Genomic DNA, 27,944 nt, shown 5'->3' on the forward strand with positions numbered 1-27,944 from the left:
CTGGAGCCAGAATGCCCAGGTTCCAATCCTAGCTCTGCCACTTACTAGCTATGTGATCTGGAGAACTTTCTTAGTTTCTCTGTGTCTTAGTTTGTTCATCTAGATCTCCAAACCTACATCTCCAGACTTGAGGCCTCCTCAGAACTGTGGTTTTATGTGGTAATTGCCCAGCTTCTCTCTCAACATGACTGTCTAAACAGTATCTCAAACAACAAAGAGAACCTGCCTCATTCCTACTCTGCCCTAGCATGCAAACGGCAACACCATCCACTCTTCACGCAAACCTCAAATCTAAGTTCCCTTGATTCTTCTTTCCCCCCTCATTTCCATACCTAATCAATCAATTCTACCCACCTCCAAAACATATCTCAAATCTTCCCACTTCTTCCATTTCTACTAGGATGCCTTATCCCGGCAACTGTTATCTCAACTCTGGGCTCCTGCAATGGTTTCTTTTCTAGTCTCTATTCTTCCACTGTTACTTCTCTAAAATCTAATCTTCTTAAAGCCAGAATGATTTTTTAAAATCATAAATCATATAGTCACTCTCTTACTCCAAATCTCCCAAGTGGCATCTCATTACATTTAGAATAAAAGCCAAATGCCTTAATTTAGCTTTCAAAGTCATAAAAATCAGTGCTGTTGTGGGTTAAAGGATGTCTTCCCCTACATTAAAGGAAACTTAAAATGTGACCTTATTTGGAAAGAAGGGTTTGCAGATGAAATTAAGTTAAGATAAGGTCATACTAGGATGTGCTCCAAATCCAATGACTGGTGTTCTTATAACAAGAGAGATAGAGGACACACCAAAAAAAAGTCCACGTGAAGACAAAGGCAGAGATTGGAGTGATACTCTACAAGACAAGGAGCACTGAACATTGCTGAGAGACACCAGAAACTAGGAAGAGGTAAGGAAATCCTCTCCCCTAGAGCCTAGAGTCTTTGAAGGAAGTAGGTCCTGCCTACACCTTGATTACAGACCCCTTAGCCCCCGGAACTGTGTTAGAATATAATTTATGTTGTTTTAAGCCAGCAAATTTGTGGTATTTTGTTACAACAGCTTTAGGAAACTAATACATGTGCATTTATACCTCTCCAGCTTCAACTCGATTACCCTGTCCTTGCCCTCTACCCTCTAGTCACACTGGCTTCTCTCTGTCCTTAGTGTTCCCACTTCAGGGCTTTTCACTAGCTCCTCTCTTTACTTGGGAATGCTTATCCCTCATCTTTGCTTGGAATCTTATTTTTATTCAGCTCTCAGTTAAATGTCACTCTGTCAGAGATTCTCAGCTCAACCTTCTATTCTAAAGGAGCCTCCCAAACTCTCCATATGACATTATTTTAATTGTCTAATTTAATTGTCTGGTTTGTTATTTGTATATGTATTCATGTATGTCACTACCCCTTCAATACACCCCCCCACATGCCTACACCTCCCACTTGAATTCACTGATCTGCACTATCTAATATAGTAGCCATTAGCCACATGTGACTATTCAAATATAAGTTTAAACTAATTAAAATTAAATAAATTTTAAAATATTGTTTCTGGGCCAACTGGGTGGCTCAGTCAGTTGAATGTCTGACTTTAGCTCAGGTCATGATCTCATGGTTCATGAGTCCAAGCCCCATGTTGGGCTCTGTGCTGACAACTCAGAGCCTGGAGCTTGCTTCAGACTCTGTGTCTTGCTCTCTCTCTGCCCCCTCTTTGCTCATTCTCTGTCTCACTCTCAAAAATAAATAAAAACATTAAAAATATTTTTTAAAGGTTTGAGACCAATATGGCTTTCAAGAAAGAATGACTTCTGCTCTCCTTGCCTTTCCACTGGGGCAGTTTCTACAAACATCTGCTATTGATTGTTCTTTTTGCTTGTTTTGTTTTTTAACTCAAAACACTCAAAAGTAGATCTGCTTGTAAAGAAGATTTTAACAAATTATCTCATGAGTTGTGGCTTATTGTCTTACAAATAAGAACTTCTAGTAGGGGTCTGTTGAGAGGTTGAAGGAGGACAGATGGAGTGTGGGTTTAATATTATCTTCTGTGTAGTATAGTATTTGCTTTGGATGTCTAAAAAGACAGTGTTATCAATCTCACATCTTTAGTAATCATTTCTCTATGCTTTGATTAATGTGGGTGTATAATGTGTCTGATGTCGCAGCATGTGTCTGAAACATTCTGAGCAAGAAGGATCAAAAAGTATTTTAATTTTAAAAACAAACTAAATAGGCTAAAAAGAATGAGATTATTTAATATATCAGGTAAGGTATTTTATATTACTGCATTAATAGAAAAAGCATGGAAATCTATATTTGTCAGACTTGTAGGACAAATAGAACCAGTATGTTTTTAAACCATTAAATCCTTGGCTATAAGTATCCTGTTCTGTTTTCAGCTCATCACAATGAAACTAAAATTAAATTTGTGAGTGTCTGATACAGTACCTAGCATATAAAAGAATCAATGTCGGTGTCTCTATTCCATCCTATTCCTCCACTTAATACACAGATATATGTCAAAGCTCCTACAAGGAAGATCATCGATGAGCTAATGGAGAATTGTTACTTCAGGGCCCTTGTGATTGAAAATCTAGGGACTGACAAGTAATCTGGAGACCAGTTCAGAATGGGTGAATTTGAATAATATTTATTAAAACTTAGCCATTTCCTATTATGAAATTGACCACAGAGTGGGGTGAGGGCCCTGTGGAAATGAAGAATTTGTAACTTGGTCTGAAACAGGGTACAGATGCTCCATGCACTATTACCTAATCGGAATATACTATTTCCAAATCATAAACTTTATGGCTTTAGAATCATTGCTGCTGTTTTTACATGCAATTGAAATGGAGGAAAACACAGGGAACTAGATAGGACTTCTTTGCTGTAAAACAGAATAAAGAGGGTGTGTGTATATGTGTGTGTGTGTGTGTGTAAGGGAGAGGGCAGGGAGATGTACGGAGGAGAACAAGTAGAGATGATGGTGTATGTCTGGCTTCAGAATACAAGAAAAGTGAATCTTGAAAGGATTCAGAAAGTTCATCCAGATTCTAGACTCTAGAGAGATGATCTTCTCTTCTAACTCTCCAGCACTGAGGGGTGTCTCAGCATTTTTGCCTTGAGTTATGTGGCCCAGTCCAGGCCTGAGAGTGATTAGGTTCCTCTGGTAGAGATGAGGTTATGTCATCCCTACTCTGGCCTTGATGAGAGGCAAGAAAGGAGCATGAGGGCTGCAGCACACTGATTCCTTGAGCCTTGATGAATAGTGCCCTGGTTACAGTGACCCAATTTCACATCCCAGTGTAGGAAAGAAGGAAGGCTTTAGGCATGGACAAAAATGATGAAGAAAAAACTGTGTGCTTTTTGGAGGTTGCCTTGGACCATCCACCTTCTAGAACATCTCCTCTATTAGAGGCAATTTTTTTCAGGGAAGCCTCCATGTTTTTCCTTGCTTTGGTGTTTTTCTGCCATGAGTGGGAAAAGAGGAGAAGACAGTGGGGAGAGCAATGTCAAGGTGAAAGGGGTGGGGATAAAAAGAAAAGGACAAAATATGGCAGTAAGGGACATTTGTGAGGATTCCAGATAGGCCTGGAAATCAAGACTCCCATGGCCCTTTTTATAAAAATGTATCTGATTAATCTACATTTAAATAGCTGATATAGCTAGATAGATAAGTAGATAGACAGACAGACAGACCGATAGATAGATAAACAGACATACATGCACACATATATACATACCCAGGCCTGAAGCATAACTTGAAAAAATGTACTCTTTGTAAAAATGAAATGTCAGCCCTTCCTGTGTGCAACCAAAAGAACTCCCCTCTTTTTGCCTTTGGACAGTTGCAGTGAGTCTAGGTAAGAGAGGACAAGTTTCTGGTGGGGGGATAGGGTTGTAGGATGGAGAAATAGAGATAAGGGGAACAGAGGAGGAAAGACAGAGGCAAAACCTTCTGCCGGGGGAACTACCCAGGGGTTTACCTAGATGCTGTAGGGAATGGCAGAACCAAGTGTGTATCTTGAAAAGACCTCATGGTTTCTCTCCTAGGAAAATAAGTTTCCTTCTGAGTTGAGATCATGGCCTCATAGCACCCACTTTATCTCTACTTTTCTTTTATCCACTGGCTGCTTCTCCCTTCTTCTTTCCCACTCTTTCCCACAGGTGTGCAGAGAAGGAAGGTGTGACAGCACCTCTTATTTTGATTCTTTCTGTTTTTGGTCTCAAACTCCTTATCTCAGGAAAAGCTTTGAAGACCTTCAAGGCTCATGGCCCTATTTCACTTCTGCCAGGCACTCACCGTTCCCAGAAATTGAAAGAAGGAAAAGGAATAATGGCATTATTTTGCTGACTTTGTTTTAACTCAATCCTGAACCAAAAGGTAGATGGAAAGACAGTGGAGAAATAAAAGTTGGGCAAGTAAACAACCATTCTCTTTTCGAGAAAATCTCTGCATGACAAATCTCAAATTGGACAAAGTAGGATTAGCACTTTATATTGCATAAGCCATCTGTCACTGCAGGTTCAGTAAATCAAATGGCAGATCTAAAATCTCTAAAGGATATGGTATTCTACAAATGATAAGAAAAAAATCTGTGATCTGGCTGTTGCAGAAATCAGAATTATGGAGTCAGAAGGAGCCAATCTCCTAATGGTCCAATTGCTGCACCCTAAAATCTAATCAATATACCATACTCAGACCAATCTCTCTTAAACCTCTTTTATCACATGACTCCCTACTCTAGAAATTTCATCCCCTCCGTATTTCAGATATTTTCTTTTTTCCTACACACTTTCTTCTAAATTGACATCCCTACAACTTATAAATGAGGATTTCAAAGCCCAGCTCTAGCTTTCCATTGTCTGCCTTTAAGACCTCTGTTTTGGCAAAAGCATATGCCCATAAGTGCACAGTGATTGCTTGTTCTGCCCCTTGCCTCTTTGGGGCTCTATATTTTTCCTCTGGAATGTGTTGTTTTATATTCAACTTCATGTGCTCCAAGACAGCTCAACTTTGGCTCAGTTCAAATTCTCTAACTTTGATGCAGTCATCCCTAAATGTAGTCTCATTGATATCTCTCTAATCCAACGATCTATAGCTCTTAAAAGACTACAGTCTAGCTTTTGATTATATGCACTTGCTCACTTTCCAAATAACATAACATGCAAAAGTCTTACAGTCTAAAAAGCATATCAGGGGCGCCTGGGTGGCTCAGTCGGTTAAGCCTCCGACTTTGGCTCAGGTCAGATCTCACGTTCCTGGGTTCGAGCCCCGCGTCAGGCTCTGTGCTGACAGCTAGCTCAGAACCTGGAGCCTGCTTCGTGTTCCGTGCCTCATTCTCTCTCTGCCCCTCCCCCTCTCATGCTCTGTCTCTCTCTATATCAAAAATAAATAAAACATTAAAAAATAAAAAAAAGCATATCAGTGTTTGGCATATAGTAGTCACCCAATAAATATTAATTAGTTCATTTCTTTCCTCATTATTATTGCATATTAATTGTTTTCTACACAACAAGGTTGACAGCTAATAAAAAATGATACTTTTATTCCCTTTTCTGTGTGTCCCCCATAGGGCCTGGCACCCTGGAGAGCACCCTGGAGAGCACTCAGTAGATAATCAATAGATACTTACTGACTGAAAGATTGATCGACTAATGCACTTTGCATTTGGATTCCAAATACAGGCCTTGAGGATGTCTTGGTTTTCCTCCAAATGATCGGAAATTGACCTCTACTACTACATTACCTCTATTACTGCTCTTCTGCCGATGAGAAATTTTAAATACAGAGAATATTTAAGTACTCCCAAAGTCAAACAGGACGTTAGTGATAGCTACAAGCTAAGATTTAGAGGCCAGTCATCCTCATTGCCAGGCCACTGAATTTAGAGTCATTAAACTGTGCTTTTTTTTCTGACATTGGTAGCTTTTGTCAAATCTCTGATGCATAAAAGATAGCATGTACCTATATGATGCTGCTTCTCTATCTTTTTAACTTGTTTATTTGTGAGTGACTGTGACTAGTGAAAACGTATCTAATTAGCTATCATGATAGTTCTTTAAATTTTTTTATTTTATTGAGGTACAATTGACATATACCATTATATTTGTTCCAGGTGCAGAACGTAATGATCTGATATATATATATTGCAAAATGATTACCTCAATAAGTCTAGTTGGTATCCATCACCATACATAGTTATAATTTTTTTCTGGTGATAAGAACTTTTAAGATCTACTACGGTGATTGCTTTTTGTTTCTTTTTGGCCTTTTAGAGTCAGTAACTGTATCTTATATGCCCTTACTTACATTTTTTTGGTGTCTAGCACTGTACCAGACACTTAATAGATGCTTAATTACTATTTGTTGAATGGATGAATATTATTGGATAAAATGGTCTTTTCAGAGTACTGAACAAAATACATAAATCCTCTTTATCGCATTGAGGGGAGTTAAATTTATCAACAACCTTATTTTATTCATAGCAATTCTTAACGTTGAATTATAATTCCTTTGCCTAATTATTGACCTTTAGGGATTACATGAGAAATTGAACTACTATATAGCATGGTCCTTGGTTTGATTTCTAAACTATAGGCTAACTTAGGCTTTAATTTTCAATCTACAGATAAGAGTATAACTCTTACACATTTAAGGAAAGAAAATAACTTCTTCTAACTGAAATAAGAGGTAATTTAAGGAGAAATAATTATTCACCCCAAGTTTGCAAAAAACATTTTATCCCTGACTCATCTGTGCCATATGGATTTCATAACTGATAATTAGCTTCTCTTAACCAGTTGAACATCCATTTAAGGGACAAATTGATTAGCTCCTTGCATAATTAACAGAACACTAAGTATCATCACTTTGAGTTGAAAGAATTGTTTTGATTAACAATAAATATGCAGTTTAATGTTAAGACATTAAATGATATTATCTCAAATCACTGTTAATCTGTGTTTTTCCCCCCAAAATGTTAAGGAGATGTTTACAGCTAGCTTAGTGACAATGTTTGCAATTCTCAAAGTACTTTCATTTTTTTTCTGGCCTGCATTGAATTTAATATACCATTTTTACAGAGAATAAGAGTATAAAATAATGTGTAAATAATAACATTAGTATGTGATCGAACTCTAAATTTGTTTCTTTTTAAATTTTTTATGATTATTTATTATAGGTACAGAGAGAAACAAAGCATGAGAGGTGGAGGGGCAGAGAGAGAGGGAAACACAGAATCTGAAGCAGGCTCCAGACTGTCAGCACAGAGTCCAACGCAGGGCTTGAACCTACAAACTGTGAGATCATGACTTGAGCCAAAGTCAGGTGCTCAACCGACTGAACCACCCAGGCACCCCATGAACTCTCAATTTGTACCCTCTGCTTAGTGAAATGGCAAATACAGCTCTGCAGCATAGAAGAAGGAAAATAATTAAATATTAAACTTTTACAAATCATTTCAAAAAGAATTGGTTAAGAATTAAAGAAGAAGAATTGGTTAAGAATTAGAGAAGAGTTATTAGAGGCATCAGGACCTATACAGGACAGGGTTCACGAGCTGGTTGAAATCACAGAGTTGAACAATGCAGAGATATGAAAGAGTAGAAGCAAATAAGACAGTAGAGAAAAAGTACCAAGAAATGAATTTCACAATCCACAGGGGTCAGCAAAGTTGTTGAAAGATGAGCTATGTCAGTAGTCCATAGAAAACTGCATTAAATTACACAAACACATAATTAAAGCTAAACATTCGGAATGTTAAGGCCTCACATCCTGAGTCAGATGGTAGTGGATTCTGACTACACCTTGGGCACTGAGGACCTAATTAGTCTTCTCAAGAAAGTGTTCAGGTGTCAGTCAGTTCTGGAATTAGTGCTGAGCAGGACAGGTTAATGGAGATCCTGGGATATTGGAAATTGATGAGGCCTGAGGCAAGTTTCAAATACTGTTTAAAGAAGTTAAGGAATTCAGTGGACATGCAGGGAATTTAGTTAGGCTTTTTCTAAAAGTCTACATGTACTAAATATTAATCTTAAAAATTCATCTCAAATCACTAGTCCCTATAAGGATTAGTTTAAAAGAGGATTGTTTTGTAGATTCAAATCAACAGAATGCTCAGCAACTAATCAAAAATCATTTATTTCAATATTACTATTCTCTCAGTTCAATAAGGGATATTTGGCTGTGACAATGTGTTACCTGAATGCTAACACCATTTGCACCTATTTGCCAAGAAACAGACAAATAACATAAATTCCAGTAGACCAGTTGCTCAAACTTTAGTGTTCATAAGTGCCTGCTAGCAAGTTGAAAATACAGATTTCTCAGATTCTGGTTCAGTAAGTTTGAGGTGTGACCAGAGATTTTGCAATTTTAACAGATATTGATAAGAGATCCATGAACCATCTTTTGAGAATCACACAAAAGCCAAGAGTTTCTTGAAGTTAAGGATGACTCTTTATTTTTTATAATCACTTTAAGGACTTTAAGGTGATGATGCTTGACAATCGTTAATGATCATTTGTTAAGTGAGTAAATTTCTTGTTGAACTTTTACATCTCATGATTATTTCTCATGCCAGCTTATTCTCCCTTAATATCGTAGTATTTTTAGATTCCACAATGTTTGCCCAGAAGTTCTGCATTTAAACTCTTCATCTTAAACAACAGAATCATGTTTCATAGTTGGGGGTCAGTGTGCCTTCATTTATTCAGTATTCAAAAAATATTCCTGAGCTCACACTATGTAAGAGGGACTGTTCTAAACACTTGAAATGGACAAAGATTGCTCCTTCATGGAACTTACATTCTAGAAGTACACATATATCTACTTCTATCCCTAAGGTTTTAAAATTATTTTCTAGGAATATAATTATGTGTTGTAAGTTCTTCACACCAAAGAGTTTCTTATAGAGTCTTGAATTAAGTAAAAAATTCATTTTGGCAACTTCCAAAGCTCACTGAGGAGAAGAAAGATTGGTTTAAAGCACCGGGGAGTTTTATTTTTGCACATAAATATTTATGTGTGTAAAGGGGTGTGTGGTTAATTGTAAGCAACAGGAGGAGAATGACAGATGCTTAGATCCTCTGTCCCCATGGAGAGACAGACCTTGCTTGTTGGAGTGTAGTGGCACATCGTGTGGTCTGTGTACTGAATCACTGATTTAAATATTGCAGCAGCTGGAGTGCAAAGTATATCAGCAAATACTACAGGAGGAGGAGCGTGTGTGTCCTGAATACAAACCAAGAGTGGAATAGGTTTGCACAGTCACATTGAGCAAGGCTGTAGATGGCCTTTTGCTTTTTATATTTTAGTTTCGAAGGAGAGTTGGAGAAGGGCAACTGGACAGTCCAGCAGACACAGGCAGATAAATAAGTCGAGTGCTTAGTGTTCTTTCCTAAATCCTAAATTTCTATTTCCTGGAGAGAGAGAGAGAGAGAGAGAGAGAGATTGATTCTCATTCTGCCAGGGAAAATCTATTCAGAGAATTCATCTCCATAATGAAAGCACTAAACCAAACAAGGATAGTACCTATTTCAGTGCTCAAGAGGAAAATGAGAAGGAGAAAGTAGTTTTCTTCAGCAACTTTCATTTTAGTGACTCTACTTTTGGTCTAATAGAAGTTTAAAAGCTTTTCTCATTTTTCCTTTATTAAATAATATATATAAAGGTCTGCTAGATTACACAGACCACACCCTACCTTATTTACTAGTATTTTCCTAATCTACAGGTTAGAATTTGAGGTGCAGAGAGTTCAAATAATATTACACAAGATGACTCATTTATTAAGTAGCAGAATGATGACTAAATTCAAGTCTATGATTATAAAATCTGTCCCTACTCTCATTACTCTTACTCCTTCTTTTCTTTAATTTTATTTTTACTTTTTAAAAATGTTTTATTTATTTTTGAGAGAAAGAGCACCAGCAGGGGAGAGATAGAGAGAGAGGGAGACAGAGGATCCAAAACAGGCTCTGTGCTGATAGCAGCAATCTCGATGTGGGGCTCCAACTCATGAACTGAACCATGAGATCATGACCTGAGCCAAAGTCAGAAGTTCAACTACTGAGCCACCCAGACTCCCCATTTTGTCTTAAAAAAAACAAAACAAAACAAAAAAGGTTTTTCATTTATTTTGAGAGAAAGTGAGAGCAGGAAGAGGGGCAGAGTGAGGGAGAGATTGAGAATCCCAAGCAGGCTTCACACCTGCAGAGCAGAGCCAGACATGGGGCTCGAACTCACAAATTGTGAGATCGTGACCTGAACCAAAACTAAGAGTTGGATACTGAGCCAATTGAGCCAGCCAGGCACTCCTCTTACTCCTTCTTTTTTGTGGTTGTTGTTGTGTTTCTTTTCCTCAAGTTAGAAATTCTAATTCTAATTCTCCAAGTTAGAAATGACAGGAAAGCTGAGGGAGTGAGGTTTTGTGGGTGGGAGGTGAAGAAAATGGTTAACACTGATGGGTAGAACTTTTCTACTTACAGATAATGTGTTGAAAAGGAGTAGGAAAAAAATAAAGAGCAGCTTTAGAAGTATGAATTCAAACAGTAAATGAACAGATACATCACATACTTGAAACAATAAAATAGCTAAAAATGTTAATTCCCTTTCTCAATATTCTAAATGTCTATGCTATTGCTTGTACTGAAGATTTCACATCATCTGGTTAACTTCTTGGGAGAGACCACCTGACTAAAAGTATCCCCTCAAAATTCTGTGATATCACAAAGACAGCCACTTCAATCTCAGCCTGCAAATGTCACTATGGTCATCAGAATTCATGGCCCATGGTTTTTTAATATGCGAATTCCTTGTGAGTCTGAGTCATAGCTCACCATCCATGTTGACGCCATTGAGTTTTGTAGTGTTCATGTAGAAACAGCAGGGAGTAGTGAGCTGGATTCCATTCTGCCTCATGCCTCATCAACCAGATGGTTGGCTGTATCAAAGCCAGTAATGCTGATGTCAGAGGCGAGAGAACACAGCTGGATTTTCAGGTTCAAGGGGAAAGAGGGACTCTATAATGCTAAAAGTTTGGGAGGAAATTGCCTTTGGACTAGTGGATAGAGCCAACTAGAAGTGATGGAGAGTTTTTAATGTTAAGTCCTGCAGCAACATTTCTGTGTAATTGCTTTTTGGGCCATGGTAGGGTTTGAATCCTCTTTATCTCACACCTGCTAACAGACTTACTGGTGCCAGTCAGCTAGTTATCGTGCACCAGATCCAGAAGGGATTTTAGCACTGACACACAAGACTCCTACCAACTCTTGTATTTATTATCCCTGGGATTTCTGGTGACTAGCTTGAAGCTAAAAAAAAAAAAAAAAATTCAAGGATGGAAAATAGCTCAGAAGATCAGCTCCTAGGAACTTGTTGATAAAGATTTTGCTTTTACAAGTAAATCAGTATAATTTTGCACCTGGACTAGGATATGAAAAAGGTGACAAATGCTTTGTTTTCTGGCTTGGTCAAACCAGAGCTAGCAGAAAACCTAATTGCAGGCACATGAGACAGGGGAGGGGAGACAGGTCTATTTCCCTATCAGGGCTTCACAATATAGAAAACTTGGACAAAGGGCCTCCGTCTTTATTTTCTCATAATTGCTGCTAAGGTGTTCCTTCTCCAAGTCACTTTGGTCCATTTAAGCATGAACACTCTCTTGCACCAAATTGGTCATGGTTCCAAAGGCCATGGTACCTGGTATCCATGTGTTGTCACATCATGGGCCATCCATGTCGATCACTCATGGACCACTACATGGGAGTGAGGTCTCAGTCTTCTATCTATACCTGAAAGATTCAGGCCTTAAATCCCTGTTTTCTAAGCACTAGCTTCTTCCTAAACAAAGATCTGGGCATGAGGTTGGGGGAGTGGGTAGAGTTACTTTCAGCGTCATTTCTGAAGCACAAAAATCTACTAAAATAATTTCCACAAAGCAAGAGAGGCCGATCACAGAGACATGAGTATTGGAAGGGAGATAGGATGAGGAAAATTTCCCTTTTATTCTATGTATTTTCCTACTGCAGCAAGAACAAGGTAACATTAATATCTCAATGAATCATCCTGCCACAGAGAAGTAGGTGACTTGTAGGATACGCACTTGTAGGATACGCAAGTCTTCAGTGAAGACTTGTGGGATATGCATACAAGCTCTATGATTGAATCAAGTTTGGGAGTGTAGGACCAGAGAATGATTGAGCAATGATTTGCAGATGAGTGCTTGATTCAGGAAGATTCAGGTAATACTTCATGGGGACAATAATCATGGCATTTGGTGTTAGGAGAGCAACATATCCAGAGAGAGAGTTCTTCAGTCTTAAGTGCACAGGAACAATAAATAGTATTTCTGTTGTCAACCGTGCCCCATATGTGTGTGCATAAAATCTTACCCAGTAACCCCTCTGTGATGCTACAAAAAAGGCAGTTTCACAGTTGCTACAGCAAAAGGGACTGTGGATTTTAAACTCCAGGAATTAACCTATGTAAATGACTTCTGGGTAGCAGGGAAGACTTTTTTCAAAAAGCACTCAGCCCAGAAGTTGCTCTTTTCTTGCCAACATTCTGGGTGATTTATACAAATGTTCTCACTGAATAGTTCAGAGAGAAGGAATTTTGCAGCGGAACGTGATTGCGGGGTTGGAGACAAGAGATGTCCCCTGAAGTTGTAATGATTGCACAGAAGCAGAGTGAAAACATCAGCTGAGCCAAGACAAGCACATTTATTTTAGCTATAATAGTACAATGATGAAATAGAGTTAATAATTAACATCTCAGATACCTGGTTCTTATTACTGTTTATCATTTATAAATAACAGCTACTATATGCCTGTTGAGTTTATATTACAATAAAATAAAGAAAAAATGTGCACAAGTACTAAACAGTTGCAATTTTGCTCAGTGCCTATGATAGACTACAAAAAATGGCCATGAATTTGTCCCTTCTCTGTATCGGTGCACTGATGATGCCCTCCTACACTGACTCTGGTCTAGGCCATATGGCTTATATTGGCAAATGGGAAAATAGAAAATGTGACTGAGGGAGAGACTTGGAAAGTGCTTGAGTAATGAAATTTGCAGTGTTGCTGCTCTTAGAATCCTTTTTCATTATGTGAACAAACCTGGGCTACCAGGTGGGAAGAGAAGGGACATGTGGTCCCCTTATCCCCGTCATCAGAGCCAACAATGAGCTGAACCCCAGAGAAGCCCAGATGAAATTGTTACCTACCAAATTGTGAGTTAATAAGTTGTTTTTATTTCAAGTTGCTAAATTTTAGAGTATTTTATTATACAAGTTTGTTATAGAGCAATAGGTAATGGCTATAGTGCCTCATACACATATGGCTCACATGATATTTACTAAAACCCCATGGAATAGGTAGTATTATCACTTTCCTTTCACAGATAGGGAAACAGAGGCAAAGAAGAAATGAGTACATAAATCAGACTCATACAGCTTGTAGATGACAGCACTGAGATTAAAGCGACATGATTCCAGAGTCCATGCACTTAACTGCTATGCATGATCAAATATTAACTTTTGTCTTAGTTGTTGTTAAACTAACAAAACAAAACACCTGTTTTCCAAAAAAGCAGTTTATGTATGTATGTATGTATTTATTTATTTAAGTCCTTATTTATTTTTGAGAGCGAGACAGAGATTTATTTTTGAAAGAGAGAGAGAGTGTGAGTGGGGGAGGAGCAGAGAGAAAGGGGGACACAGAATCTGAAGCAGGTTCCAGTCAGAGCTGGAACCCAGTCAGCCCAGCACAGGGCTCAATGCAGGGCTCAAACTCACAAACTGAGTTCATGACCTGAGCTGAAGTCAGACGCTCAATTGACTGAGCAACCCAGGCGCCCCTCAATTATTTTTAATTAAATTTTTCATTCATTTCTAAAATGTCTCACACTAAAAGAATGCCTCAGGGAATTTGTGGCTATGATGGAGTAACTAGGACCATATTTATTCATCTTCTTTAAACAACTATAAAACTGGGCAAAATAGATGCAACAATGGGATTCAGATGATGGAAAACAGGCAGCACAGAACAATGATTCCTGAGACAAGGGAACAAATAAGGTGAGCCCTATAATCATAATAGTTTCCAGATGGCAGTACAGGGAAAGAGACCCCAGACACTGGTAGTCATGGCGAGCTGAGGAGACAGTTTCAAATTTAAACAGACCAAGATGGCTAGAATTTCCAGATAAAAATAAGGGCCAGGGAAGAGTTTCACAGACAGAGATCTTTGCACATCTGTTGAAGGAATTCCGTTAGTCTTTGGCTAAGTAATTATCTGCCCATGCATGTGAGAAAATTAACTGAGGTTATGGAGAGAACCCTGGAAAGGAAATAGCTTTCATAGGGCTGGAAATTGTTGGTGTTCTCACTAGTTGGCCAGATTAACTTCAGATTAAAGGCTGTCCTGAATCTATACTAACAAAATATAAGAGCAAACTTTGAAAGGATCAGACTTATTGTAAGTAATTGCACTGCATTCCAGAACAGAGTTTAGCAATAGTTAAAGAAATACAATAAAATCTAGCACATGATAATACACAACTAAAAATGTTCCACATCCAACAAAAATTATCAAACATCCAAAGAAGCAAGATATCATACATAATTAGAAGAAAAATCAGGAGAAGCATATCTAGAAATGACAGACAAGATGGAATTATCTGAGAAAGACATTAAATCACCCATCTCCATATGTTTGATAAAGAAGAGGAAAGCAAAAATAATGAAGAGAGAAAGGGAAGATATAAAAACATCCCAATTGAACTTCAAAAAATAAAAAAATATATATCAGAAATGAAAAATACATCAAATGGAATTAATGTCTAATTACAACTCTGCAGGAAAAAAAGCAATTAATTAAAAATGGCACAGTACAAACTATCTAAAACAAACTGGAGGAAAAAAATCAATAACAAGTAAATCAATGCTTTGTGGGACACTATCAGGTAGTCTAATGTACATGTAATTGAAGCCCCAGAAGGAGAAAACAAGGAGAGACAGAAAAATATTTGAGAAAATAATAGTAAAAAAATTTCCAGATTTGATGAACACTATAAACCCAGAGATCTGGGAAGTTCAATATACCTCAAGTAGAAGAAACAGAAGAAAACCACACAAAACATATCAATAAAATTGCTGAAATCCAATAATGAAGACAAAATCTTAAAGCAGCTAGAGATAAAAGACATAGTACATGAAGAGGGACAAAGAAAGGATAATAGACTTCTTGCTAAAAACCATGAAAGTTGGAAGACAATGGACTAATGTCTTTTTTTTAAATGTTTTATTTATTTTTGAGAGAGAGAGAGAGAGAGAGAGACAGAGACAGAGACAGTGTGAGCAGGGGAGGGTCAGAGAGAGAGGGAGACACAGATTCTGAAGATAGGCTCCAGACTCTGAGCTAGCTGTTAGCACAGAGCCCGAAGCAGGGCTCGAACCCATGAACCGTGAGATGATGACCGAGCAGAAGTCAGACACTTAAATCGACTGAGCCACCCAGGTGCCTTGGACTGATGCCACATTTTATAGTGTGGAAGGGAAAAAAATATATAAACTAAGATTACATAACCAGCAAAAATATTTTTCCAAAAAGAAAAGCAAAAAAAAAGGACATTTTCATAAAACAGAAAAACAAAAGTAGAACAAATACCAGCAGCCTATACTGCAAGAAATGTAAAAGGAAGCTCTTCAAACAGATGGGAAATAAAACTAGATGAAATTTGGATCTACAGAGAGAAATGAAAAGAACTGGAAATGGCAAATATATGAGCAGATATAAAAAGATTCTTTTATCATTAAAAAATGTAAAAGATTATTATTTAAAAACAATAACAATGTATCTTGGGATTAATAATAAATTAGAAATAAAATATACCAGCAAAGCACAATGGATGGAAGGGAAGAAATTGAAGCATATTGTTGGTAAGATTCTCACAATATATATGAAGTGGTATAATATTATTTGAAACTAGATTATAATAAGTTGCATATGTAGGTTTTAAATCTGAGAATAAAATGTTCAGGCTTTGGCCATAGTGAAAAGTAGCCACCGGAATTGCCTTTAAAGCTGTTTTTCAACCAACAACTCCCATCAGTGAACATGCTTTTGCAAGTCAACAGATCAGTGTCAGTCCTTCACTACTAAAGTGAATCAATCCAAGATGTACTCACTTCCATAAACATGACACTGAGTGACAACCAGTCAACAGTCATTTCACCTGAGTCATCACACTTCCACTTACGCCTCTCAAAGTCCATCAATTCTGAACTCCACATTTCCAAAACTAAATATAAAACCAGTAATCTGCTCTGTTCAGAGATACTCTGATCAGCCTAGCTCTTATTTTCTATTGACTTTTTATTTCAAGTATTAAGTGGTAGTTGAGGAGGAGAATGAAGGCAAAAGAATTGTAGATGAAATTAAATTTCCTTACAACTGATAGCCCAATGATAAATACCTGAGACAGGCAGAATAAGACATTCCTCCAGGAATTCACAACTGCCCTGATGTTAATGTTTTGCTAGAGGCAAAAAGCAACCTTAGGTTGCCAATAGCCAGACCCCCAGGATACTGTAAGTCTTCTTAACATATGAAAATCCCTTCAGAAGCTTTATCTCTACTCCCCAGCTTAAAGGTATATGATCAATTGCTCCTCACAACCACAGTGTAGCTCTTTCTGCCACTTGTTTTCTCCCTGTGCTTTAATAAAAACACCATTTTGACTGAAAATATATCAAGAACTCTTTCTTGACTGACCCTCATCACGTTAGTGGTCTCTTCTCTTGATAAACCTTAAAGCAATCTGCAAAACAAAAAAACTATAGCTAGTAGGCCAAAAGTGAAGATAAAAATGGAGCCATAAACCATATTCAATTATTGCAATAGAAGACAGGAAAAGAGGAAAATAGAAAACAAATAGCAAGACGGTAGATATAAAGCCAACCACATCAAAATCATATTAAATGTAAAAAGCCTAAACAATCCTACCAAAAGGCGGGGATTATTAAAAATTAAGTCCCAATTTTATGTTGTCCATAGGAAATCAATTTTGAATTCTAAATATACAGATAAATTAAAAATAAAAGGGTAGATGAAGACATACTGTGTAAATACTAATTTAAAGAAAGCTAGAGTGATTATAGTAATATCAGAAAAAGTAATTTCCAGAACAAGGAATATTACCATGGATAATGACAAACGGGTCAATTTATCAGGAGAACATAACAATTCTGAGTATATATAATAACAGAGGCTCAAAATACATTAATGCCAAAACTGATAGAAATGAAAGGAGAAATAGACATCCATAATTATAGTCAGAGCTTCCAATATTCCTCTTCAGAGTTGATGATAAAGGAAGAGAGAAAATTGGTAAGGATATCGAAGCCTTTGCATGGTTATCTGTGTGGAAAATCCTAAGGAACCTCCAAAAAACGACTGTAACTTATAAATGAGTTTAGCATAGTCACAGGATAGGAGGTAAACAACTTGAAAAATCAGTTATATTTATATATAAACTTGATCCTCATTATTTGTGGATTCAATATTTGCAAATTTGCTTACTCAAATTTATTTGTAATTCCCAAATCAATGCTTACAGTCCTTTCATGCTCATTTGTGGACAGATACAAGAGCAGAGAAATATTTGAGTTACCTAACACTCATATTTCCAGATAAACTGAACAAGGTAATGCTCTGCTTGTTTCAGCTCTCATACCGTTAACCGGTATCTGCCGGGAGCCAAGAAGGGGTTAAAGAACTCTGGTGGAAAAACTAAGGCAGAACTGACTAACTTTGTTAAATATCACAGCAAGATAAGCAGCAGTAAAGAGCTGTTAGTTCCTGGAGTCATAAACAGCTGTTGGTTCCAGGAATTAAGTTTACCTTCAGTTAATGTCTGACAGGTCACAGGTATCCTGTGCCTTCCCCCACGTTCTTTCTGCTTTCCTTGCGTTTTTCTTCCCCCCTGGTTGTGTAGATAATGAGCCACCTTGAATAAACGTTAGAGCTTGATCAGACCTCCTGTCTTGCTCTCATTCTTTGTGTCTCTTGTCCCATCCATTCATCCGTTCCCTTCTCCAGGTTCCCCATTGAAGGACCCCGCGGGGCTGGGGCAGGTATCCTTTCTGGATGCCAGTGTCACTTTTTTTTTTTTTTTTTTGCACTTTGTGCTTTTTGTTGATGAGTGTGCTATTTCAAATGACACTCAGGTATAGTGCTGAAATGCTGAATGGTGTTCCAAAGTGCAAGAAAGCTGTGATATGCCTGATTTGGTTTGGTTCATTCAGGCATGAATTTTTGTGCTGTTCACTGTGAGTTAATGACACTACAATATATATTAAATAAGGTGTCTTTAAACAGAAATAGACAAAAAACAAGGTTATATATTGATCAGTTGATGAAAATATTGTGAACAGAAATTTGCAAGAGCCTAATCCTGTATTTTCCCTAGGAGCAAAGGTTCAGGCTTTACTAATTTAGTGTTTTTGGAACTTCATAAAACATAACTACCGCAAAAAATGAGAATCAACAGTACTTGGAACAACTGGAAATTTCAATAAAAAATACCACTTTCAGTAGCATCAAAAATTATGTAATACTTAGGAATAAACTTAATAAAACATCATAGAGCTGCACACTGAAAACATACATATTATTTTATTGTGGATAATTAAAGACCTACATAAATGGAGAGGCATCCCATGTTCATTAACTATATGACTCATTGTCCTTAAGATGTCAAAATCTTAGCAGCCTTCTTTTTTGTAAAAATAGATAAGCTGATTCTATAATTTGTGTGGAAACACAAAAGACAGTATACAAATCAATTTTGGAAATAAAGAACAAAGTTGGAAGACTTATAGTATGTGATTTTAAGACTTACTATAAAACTAAAATGATCAAGATAATGGGATTTGGGCCTAAAGATAGAAAAATGTAGGCCAACAGAACAGAGTCTAAAAATGTATCTTAATATATATATGGTCAACTGATTCTTGACAAAAATGCTGAGGCAATAATTAGAAAATATAGTCTTTACAACAAATCTGCTGGAACAACTAAATATTTATATTTAAAAAGAATTCCTCTGGTGTGACTTAAAGTCATTGTATGAATGGACAATTAGAAATAGGATTCAAGGTTTTTGAAGCTTTATAAAATAATGGCTGGAAGGGGTGTATTCCTGGAATAATAAAATTCTGAGGTTCATTTTTGGTACCGCAAGTTCTTGGAGATGACTTCTATTTCTAAAGATTGGTGTTCTTAAGTATATAGGGTGTACTTAGTAGTTTTTACTTTGTTGTTGTTGATGTTATGCATAGTAATTAGAAAAGATGCTGGGTCTCAGTTTTCTCATTTGTAAAAATGGGTATAATATTTTCTATAATCGGTCCTTTGGGAAAACAATATGTGGAAGATGTTCGGAAAAAAAGCTAAATGTCTGTTGATACTGGTGTTACAGTCTTAGAAGGGTGTGAAATCACATGATAACTAAGTTTCATTTTTACTAAAAAATTTAATAGTTTCTTTTTTAATCAATTTTTTTTCACACACTGATAACTAGGCAAAATTACTGATTTAATTTTGGTTCTGTTCTCTTTCCCATCTCTACCTTTGTGGAATCCAATGACTGAAACCTGGTTTGCAAGAATTGTAAGGCAGAAACACACTTCCCAAGAATCTAATCAGCTGAATGGGGAAGGTTGCCTTAGGCAGGGTACTGTGCTCAACTCTGTAGGAAAGGAGCTGGTGAAGGTGAATCTCAGGATTTCCAGGTATGATCCTGGATTACAGTATTTGCAGGCCACTGTAAAGGAATTACACAATCTGTGTCTATTATATAACACAGCCAGCAGGGTCTGTACCCTGTAATCAAATGAATGAATATTTCTGCAGTGAAATATGTAAGAACTATAAATAGCCTACTAGCCATTCAGGTCAGATTTGCAGATGAATGATTAATGAAACAACTTTCTGTTTTAAGAGCACTTCATATTTTGCTATTGTAGATAAGTCTGTTTGCATCCTTTTCAGCAAATCATGTTAGTGTCTTTGGGTTTGAAGTCATGAAATATTAAAAAATAGAATAGAATTCAGGGGTCATGTTGTCTCTCCACTTTTACCAGTTAGAAATAGTAACAATATTAAAGGAGAATTTAAGATGCTAGCCCTGCATTATCTCATTTAATCCTGCTTGGCCATCACATTAACAAATGTCAGCTCTAGCCTCCAGTAAAGGACCAAACCCAGATCATTCTTGGACAAATCAAACAAGGTTGATTAATAAATGACACAGAAGGAAATCAGCATGGTGGCAAAGATAAAAGTCTAAGTAAGCATTTAGGGTTTCTCCCAAAGGGCCACACCAGTGGACAGACAGTGGATGGCTAGGCTGCTTAGTATGAATGGCTTAGCACTAAGGGGATATTTAATCGATTCATGAGAGTAGTTCTTCCTGATTACTCAATTTAAAAATAATTTCCCAGCTTGACTTATTCTTCAGCTTCCTCTGTCTTTTATTTTCTATTAAAAACTCTGGTTATAATACTAGCTAACGTTATTAAGTGCCTACTGTCTACTAAGAATATTATCATTTTTAATCCTTACAACACTTAAGGTAGATATTATCACCACCGTTAACAGGTAGGGAAACTGAGGTTCTGAAAAGCTAAAGTACTTTGCTCAAGACTGCATAGAAGAAACATTTCTGGGATTTTTTCCTTTATGATACAATCTTAAGGTTCCCCTTTAAGAAAAATGCTCTACAGAAATCTCAGTGTAAGCCTAGGTAAATTGGAAACTTATTTACATTATAAAGTAATACTCACTTTACAAACTAACTTTCTTAAAAAGCAGGATTTCTTTAAATTATGGTTTTCTTGGCACATTCTGTTTATTGGTCATTAGTTACTTGATGGAGAGTCTGAGGGACCATAGCCAAATGCTGATCAATCAGAAATAAGGATGAAGACTTTCTGGAATAATAAAATAAATCACCAGGGAAGAAGTATAGCTAAACATATTTCATGTATCTTAGAAGTGAATTGGGTTAGGTTAGAAAGATCTCCTTGCCTAGGTAGTTAGGAGAGGTTTTGTTTTTGTTTTTGTTTTTGTTTTTTTTAAGTAGGCTTCATGCTCAGGGCAGAGCTCAATGCAGGGTTTGAATACACAACCCCTGAGATCAAGACCTGAACGGAGCTAAGAGTCAGATGCTTAACCCACTGAGCCACCCAGGCAGCCCAGGAGATGTATTTTAGAAGTCATGAATTAAAAAGACTGCTGTTAGATGTCATGAGGAGAGTCATTGAACTGAACTGAAAACTGGAGACAAGATTCATATTCATGAAATGGGCAGATAGATAAATAGATTATGCTAAATAGTATAAACAAAGAAATGCTGCTAAAACTCACCCAAATTGTTGCCACAGTTATTTTCACTCTATCAGGCTCTTCAAACTTGAAAATTTAAGGGGTACATTGATCATAATGGCAGAAGGTGATTTACATCACAGAACAGGGGCACCTGGGTGGCTCATTTGGTTAAGCATCTGACTTAGGCTCAGGTCATGATCTCATAGTCCATGAGTTCGAACCCCATGTCAGGCTCTGTGCAGACAGCTCACTGCCTGGAGCCTACTTTGGATTCTGTGTGTGTCTCTCTCTCCCCCTCCCCTGCTCACACTCTGTCTCTCTCTCTCTCAAAAATAAATAAGCATTACAAAAAAATTTAAAAAACCCATGACAGGACAATAATAAAAAATTAGTGGAGATGGGATAAGAGTCTATAGCAAACATATTTTGAGTAAACAAAAATTAGCTTTCTTGTGGAGGATTCTGCAGAATGAAAAGACGACAAGTAGAGATGAAAATGACATGAAGAGAAATTGGAAAATAAGCTTCTGCTTTAATAAACCTCTATGATTACTTTATTTTTTTAAGTAGTTTATTGTCAAATTGGTTTCCATACAACACCCAGTGCTCTTCACCACAAGTGCCCTCCTCCATCACCACCACCTCTTTTCTTCCCTTCCCCTTCCCCTTCAACCCGCAGTTCATTTTCAGCATTCAATAGTCTCTCAAGTTTTGCATCCCTCTCTCTCCCCAACTCTCTTTCCCCCTTCCCTTCACCCTGGTCCTCCATTACGTTTCTCCTGTTCTCCTGTTAGACCTATGAGTGCAAACATATGGTATCTGTCCTTCTCCACCTGACTTATTTCGCTTAGCATGACACCCTCGAGGTCCATCCACTTTCCTACAAATGGCCATATTTCATCCTTTCTCATTGCCATGTCATACTCCTCTGTATAGATAAACCACATCTTCTTGATCCACTCATCAGGTGATGGACATTTATGATTACTTTAAATGATGTGTGCAGGATTAAATAGGGCCCAACCATTGAGACATTAGACTGATTCTGAAAAGCAATTCTTCCTAAATACTCCATTAAAAACATTTCCCCAGCTTCATTTCTTCACCTTCATCAGTGTGTTATTTTGTACTGTGTCACTGCTTCCCAAATCTAAGCATTTGGTTTTACCATCATATTCACCTTAAGCAGGGCTCCTTCCTTCTTTTTTATAGATTTCTTTATATTTTGATTGCTCTATACCTACAAGATACTGAAATAAGTTCCTTTTTTTATAACAGTAACAAAACCAATAATAATAGTATCAGCCATTCGTGGGCTTCATTTTTTGCTGGAGTGGGTGCTAAGTGCCATATGATTTATTCTCATTTAATCCTCCAACAAGGAGAAAACTGAGGTTTAGAGAGATTAGTGATTTGATCTAAATAGTAAGGCAGAAATTGAACATAAGACTCTGACTTCAGAGTCTTTGCTCTTAACAGCTGCATGGCTTTAGCCTTCCCTCCAGGTATAACATCTTTGGTGGTAGAAGGCAGTAGTCCTGAGGGCGCTGTCTTTTTTTTAAATTTTTTTTTTTTACTGTTTTTATTTATTTTTGAGAGAGAGAGAGACTGCGTGAGCAGGGGAGGGTCAGAGAGAGAGGGAGATACAGAATCTGAAGACAGGCTCCAGGCTCTGAGCTGTCAGCACAGAGCCCGACGCGGGACTTGAACCCACAAACCGTGAGATCATGACCTGAGCTGAAGCCGGCCGCTTAACTGACTGAGCTACCCAGGCACCCTGAGGGCACTGTCTTAAGACCACTGACTTGTGAAGGGAGGGAGAGCTTTCCAAGGGACCTCAGGGGCTGTCATCTGATAACTGAGCAGTAATGGTTTGGTCCCTTTATCTACTTATACATAAGTCTTTAGTTCCCGAATATTCTTAGAAGATATTTGGCGTAGATAGATATTATTATTATTTTTAAATGTTTATTTTGAGAGAGGGTGAGTACTGAGGAGGGAGAGAGAGAGAAAGAGAGAGAATCTCAAGCAGGCTCCACACTGTCAACACAGATCCCCATGCAGGGCTCAATCTCATGAACTGGGAGATCATGACCTGAGCCAAAATCAAGAGTTCAGTGCTAACTGACTGAGCCAGCCAGGTGCCCTGCGAGCTATTATTTTTCATCTCAATGTCAGGTGATGAAAGAGAACTGGTTAAAGATTAAATGACTTGGGAAACCTGGCTGACTCGGTCAGCAAAGCATGCAACTCTTGATCTTGAAGGTCATGCATTCAAACCGCATGTTGTGTGTAGAGCTTACATTAAAAAAAATAAAATGAGTTGCTGGGAATGGATTTTGAAGGTATTTGGCTCTTCTGAATTAGGCTTTGTGAGAAAGACAAGAACAACTTGGGCTACCCTTACCCTGGGTCTAAACAGGTTCAGAGTTTAAGCTTTTGGTATCCAACCCCCTTTGTTTCTCCACCACCGATCTGCCCCAGTGGAACTGTGTTAGCCAGATTTATGTTAGTGTACCTTGGGACCATCCCTGGAAGCCTACCACATAAACTTACATGCAGTAAATTGAGCTCCATGTTTCTACAATGGATAGAAAGAAAAGCAACAACACAAACAACTCATTATGTTAAATCTGATTTTAATTCTCCTTAAGAAAATTAAGCAACTGGCACGCTATTTTGGCAGCTTTTTGACAGCGCCCACATTTGATTTGATGAGACGCATGCTCCTATTTGAGTTGTGTCCAAAAGAGGGCAGACAGATGGAAGGCTTTTACAAAAGGAAAAAAAAATCCTGGTTAGTGTAAGCCTGGAATTCCTAATTTGATTTTAATTTTTTTCTCTTAAAAAGCAATAAATAGGTCTTAACAGATGGGCTAACACTTGAGTTAGAAGCACCTTTTGAAAAATTACAAGTAATGAATGCCTTTTACAGATGTAGAGTTCAAACACATGCAAATCATAGCAAACGACACAAGGTGAGGCTAGAGAAACAAACTTTCTGAGAAAGGAGAATATATTTAGAGAAATAAATATATACTCAGCTATAAACAATTTGTTGTGGCCTTCCAGCATAGTTTTTCAAACTGTGAGTTATGACCCATGAATAGGTCATGAAATCACTTAATGGATTGTGACCAGAATTTGAAACAAAGGGTGGTGTGTATGGGGGGAGGGGAGAGTCAGATACAAAACAGAAAATACTCAGAATGCACCATGGGTGGTAAAATAAATGCTGTTTCATGATGGTTTGTTTCCATTACACACTGTTTCCTGGGTCATGATGTATTTCTAACTCTAGGTCATGGTTAAAAAAATGTTTTTAAGATGCTGGTCTAGCAGATGACTAATGCAACTATTTCACAATATGGTTCCATTCATGAATAATCAAGCTTCATAATGTATTATGTAGTGTTAAGACTTGCGTTGTGCTTCCGAGAATGCCAAGTGTATTCAAGGAAATCCTAGTTGGCTTGAGGAGTGTTGGCCAGGGGTGGCTTGTGAAAATGTCCTACCTGCCAGATATACCTGGCAAGGTTGCCTGGGTAGACTCAGAGACTTTGTGCCTGTTTGGATGAGGTGAACATCCAGAGAATGGGTGATCAAGTGCTTTTCCTTTGTGGCTCCAACTCAAAGAGATGCTACTTTCAGATCCAAGAGGATGGTGTGATTAGGTGTGTGATAAAAAGCAAGAGACCCACAAGATAAGCACAGAGCAGAACAAAAAAGTGACACTGGTTTCCCTGTAAATAATTCTTAATGAAAAAGGGTAATAATGGTAGTCTAACATTTATTGAGCACTTAATATATGCTACTATTACATTAAGTGTTTTCCATAAATTGTTTAGTAATGATTTTAGGACATCGGCACTATTATCACCATTCAATAGATGAGGAAATACATGCTCAGATATGTAGGGAAATTTGTCCAATGTTACACAGTCATTAATGGTGAAACTGGAAGTTGAATATAGTTTTACCCCCAAAGCCTGAGTTTTTTTTTTTTCTAATTCTGTGTATTACCTCAGTAATTACTTCAGCCTTGATTTACTGTATTCATGGCTTAGGCTTAAGGGTGTTCTTTTTCACCAGGATATGCTGCAAGGACTTGGCTCTATGAATTACCCTTGCCTGAGTCCCTTTTTTTAGTCCCCTCTCTGTCTAGTCCATTAACTTTCTGCTCAAAATATGGGACATACCATATCTATTCACTTCTCTTCATTTCCACTGCTTTTACCCTAATCCATGCCACATCATCTCTCGGTGTAGGCTATACAATATTCTCCTAACTGATCTCGCATCTGTCACTCACATGCTGCCTTTTGATCTATTCTACACATGGCAGCTAGAAGAATCTTTTAAAGACATAAATTAAATACTATCACTCTTTGGCCTGAAACACTCTACTGGTTTTCCTTTGAAATTGGAATAAAATCTAAATTTCTGAGCATGCCTAGCATGCCTACATAGACTTTCCATGCCTTCCTCTCCAGCCTCCAGACTCATCTCCTACTATCCTCCTTTAGCTTTGATATAACTTGGCCTATGGCCTTGTATCTGTTCTTCTCTTTGTCTGGAAGGTGCTTTGCCTTGATCTCAGCAATGCTGACAACTTTCCTGCACAGGACTTTCAGATGCTACGTAGCTGAGGATGTGTTCTCTGACCCACCTACCACATAATGCTGAACTTCTGAATACCCACTTAGATTCCTGAACCAGTTACCTCAGATTTACTTTCTTTATAGCATTGTCTGAAGATACCTTCTTTACTTGTTCATTATCTGTCTGCCTATTTAGGCACCAAAGCATTGGGACGTTGTCTGTGTTGTCCTTGACTGTATCTCCAGCATTTTCACCAGACTGGCCATAGGAGGCAGTCAAAAATATCTCTGAATGTGTAGATGAGCGGATGGATGGATAGGTGGCTGGCTGGCTGGCTGGCTGGATGAATTTGCTCCAGGATTTTTCAAAAGCCCACATTCTGAGGCCTCCAAACCTAGACAAACTATGAACTGAGTGAAGTTAGACTATTCTTCTGGTCCTGCTAGTTGGATATGGCATTTTGAAGCCAGAGGGTCTGAATTTTGGCTTCCTCAGTCATCGCCATGTTTGCTTCTCCTTTTCCACAAGATCATCACCCTGATAAACCTCAAAGTCTTATAATGTGTTATCAGAAAACCAGAATTCTGTGACATTCGAATCCTGATTCCTTTATCTGTAAAATAAAGACAAGAATAATTCTATGTAGTAGGGACATTTTAAAGATTAAATAAGAGAGTACGCATGAAAACAAATATTTGCTATGGTAATTACCATTTTTTTCAGGTTCCATGGAAAAAATGAGGAGTGAACATGTAAGTACTTTGTTAATTCCAAACTCAGGAAAGTGCCCTCCATCTGGGCTTCAACCTCAAGGCAACATTTTCCCTTTAACTCTACATCCAACTATCTACCAGTTTCTATCAATACTTCCTGCTCCCTCTAAGGTGGGGATACCCTCACTTCATCCCTTTACCATTTGAGATCGGATGCAGGGCCCTATAATTTGATTAGATGTATTGACATGTCTGGAGCTCAGAGATTTTTTAAAAAAAATACTAGTTTCCTTTTTTCCTGAGGAAAATTCATTCATCCCTTTCCCCCAAGATACCCTGCATTTTGGCGCCATGCAAGGCTCTCCTATGCTATGAAGATCCAGGTGTTTTCTTGGCTTGTCAGCCCTCAATTGTTTGGATGCAGAGTGAAGTAAATGCTCCTATAGTTTCCCCCTTTCATCCCTCAAATAATTGAAACGGTCACTGAACCTGGATATATTCCATGTAGGTACCTCTCCCAACTGCGGACTGGCTGATGTGATCACATGCTTTTACCAATCCAGCCTCACTTGCCTAGATTCGACCATCACAGTTTTATCCGGGAAGACACTTATTTTTTCATTTATTTGCTTTGTACTTTTGCTGGTAATAAACTTAGTTTATTATGATTTTTAAATAAACTTTATTTTCCCATTCTTTCTTCCCTTCCTGTTTAATTATTTATCAGCTGGATTACTGTCATGACTGTGGAGTGGTTTCCTTGCCTTCAGTCTCACAGCCTTCCATCCTAACTTGCTTACTGTTATTATCTCATCCCTTAGGCTCACCTCCTGATTTTCACAGTGACAAACAGGTAATCCAGGAGACAAATTAAAGCCAGAACTATAGAGCTGCTGAGGTGTGGTTTCTACCTTTATCATCCATCTCAGAGGAACTCCTTGAAGTGTGATAACTGTGGACCAAATAAGAGAGTGTGGCCCCAGCAGACTGATTCCAGCCTTGACTGTGTGCGAGATTGCTGGGCAACCTGGGCAGCTCACATTATGTCTCTGAGCCTTAGTGCGCTTGTCTGAAACAATGAAAATAGTAATGGCTAAAATTTCTTTTGTAGTTGCCATGTGCCAGGCACTGCTTTAAGTGTTTTACATAGATCTATTTATCTTTCCAATAACCTGTTCAGGTAAATACTACTACTATTGCCTACATTTTACCGATGAGAAAAATGAGGCACAGAAAAGT

The 27,944-nt window shown here is 37.8% G+C and overlaps 1 long non-coding RNA gene across 1 annotated transcript in view; it reads left to right on the plus strand.

The window, feature by feature from the left end:
• Positions 1-27,944, plus strand: part of LOC115302914 — a 76,494-nt gene that overhangs the window by 22,462 nt on the left and 26,088 nt on the right. The window contains exons 3-4 of the long non-coding RNA XR_003913715.1: positions 26,716-26,744; positions 27,527-27,558. This is a non-coding gene — a long non-coding RNA (uncharacterized LOC115302914). The remainder of the gene's footprint in view (positions 1-26,715; positions 26,745-27,526; positions 27,559-27,944) is intronic.

This window comes from Suricata suricatta, chromosome 9, assembly GCF_006229205.1.
Source record: "Suricata suricatta isolate VVHF042 chromosome 9, meerkat_22Aug2017_6uvM2_HiC, whole genome shotgun sequence".
NCBI lineage: Eukaryota > Metazoa > Chordata > Mammalia > Carnivora > Herpestidae > Suricata > Suricata suricatta.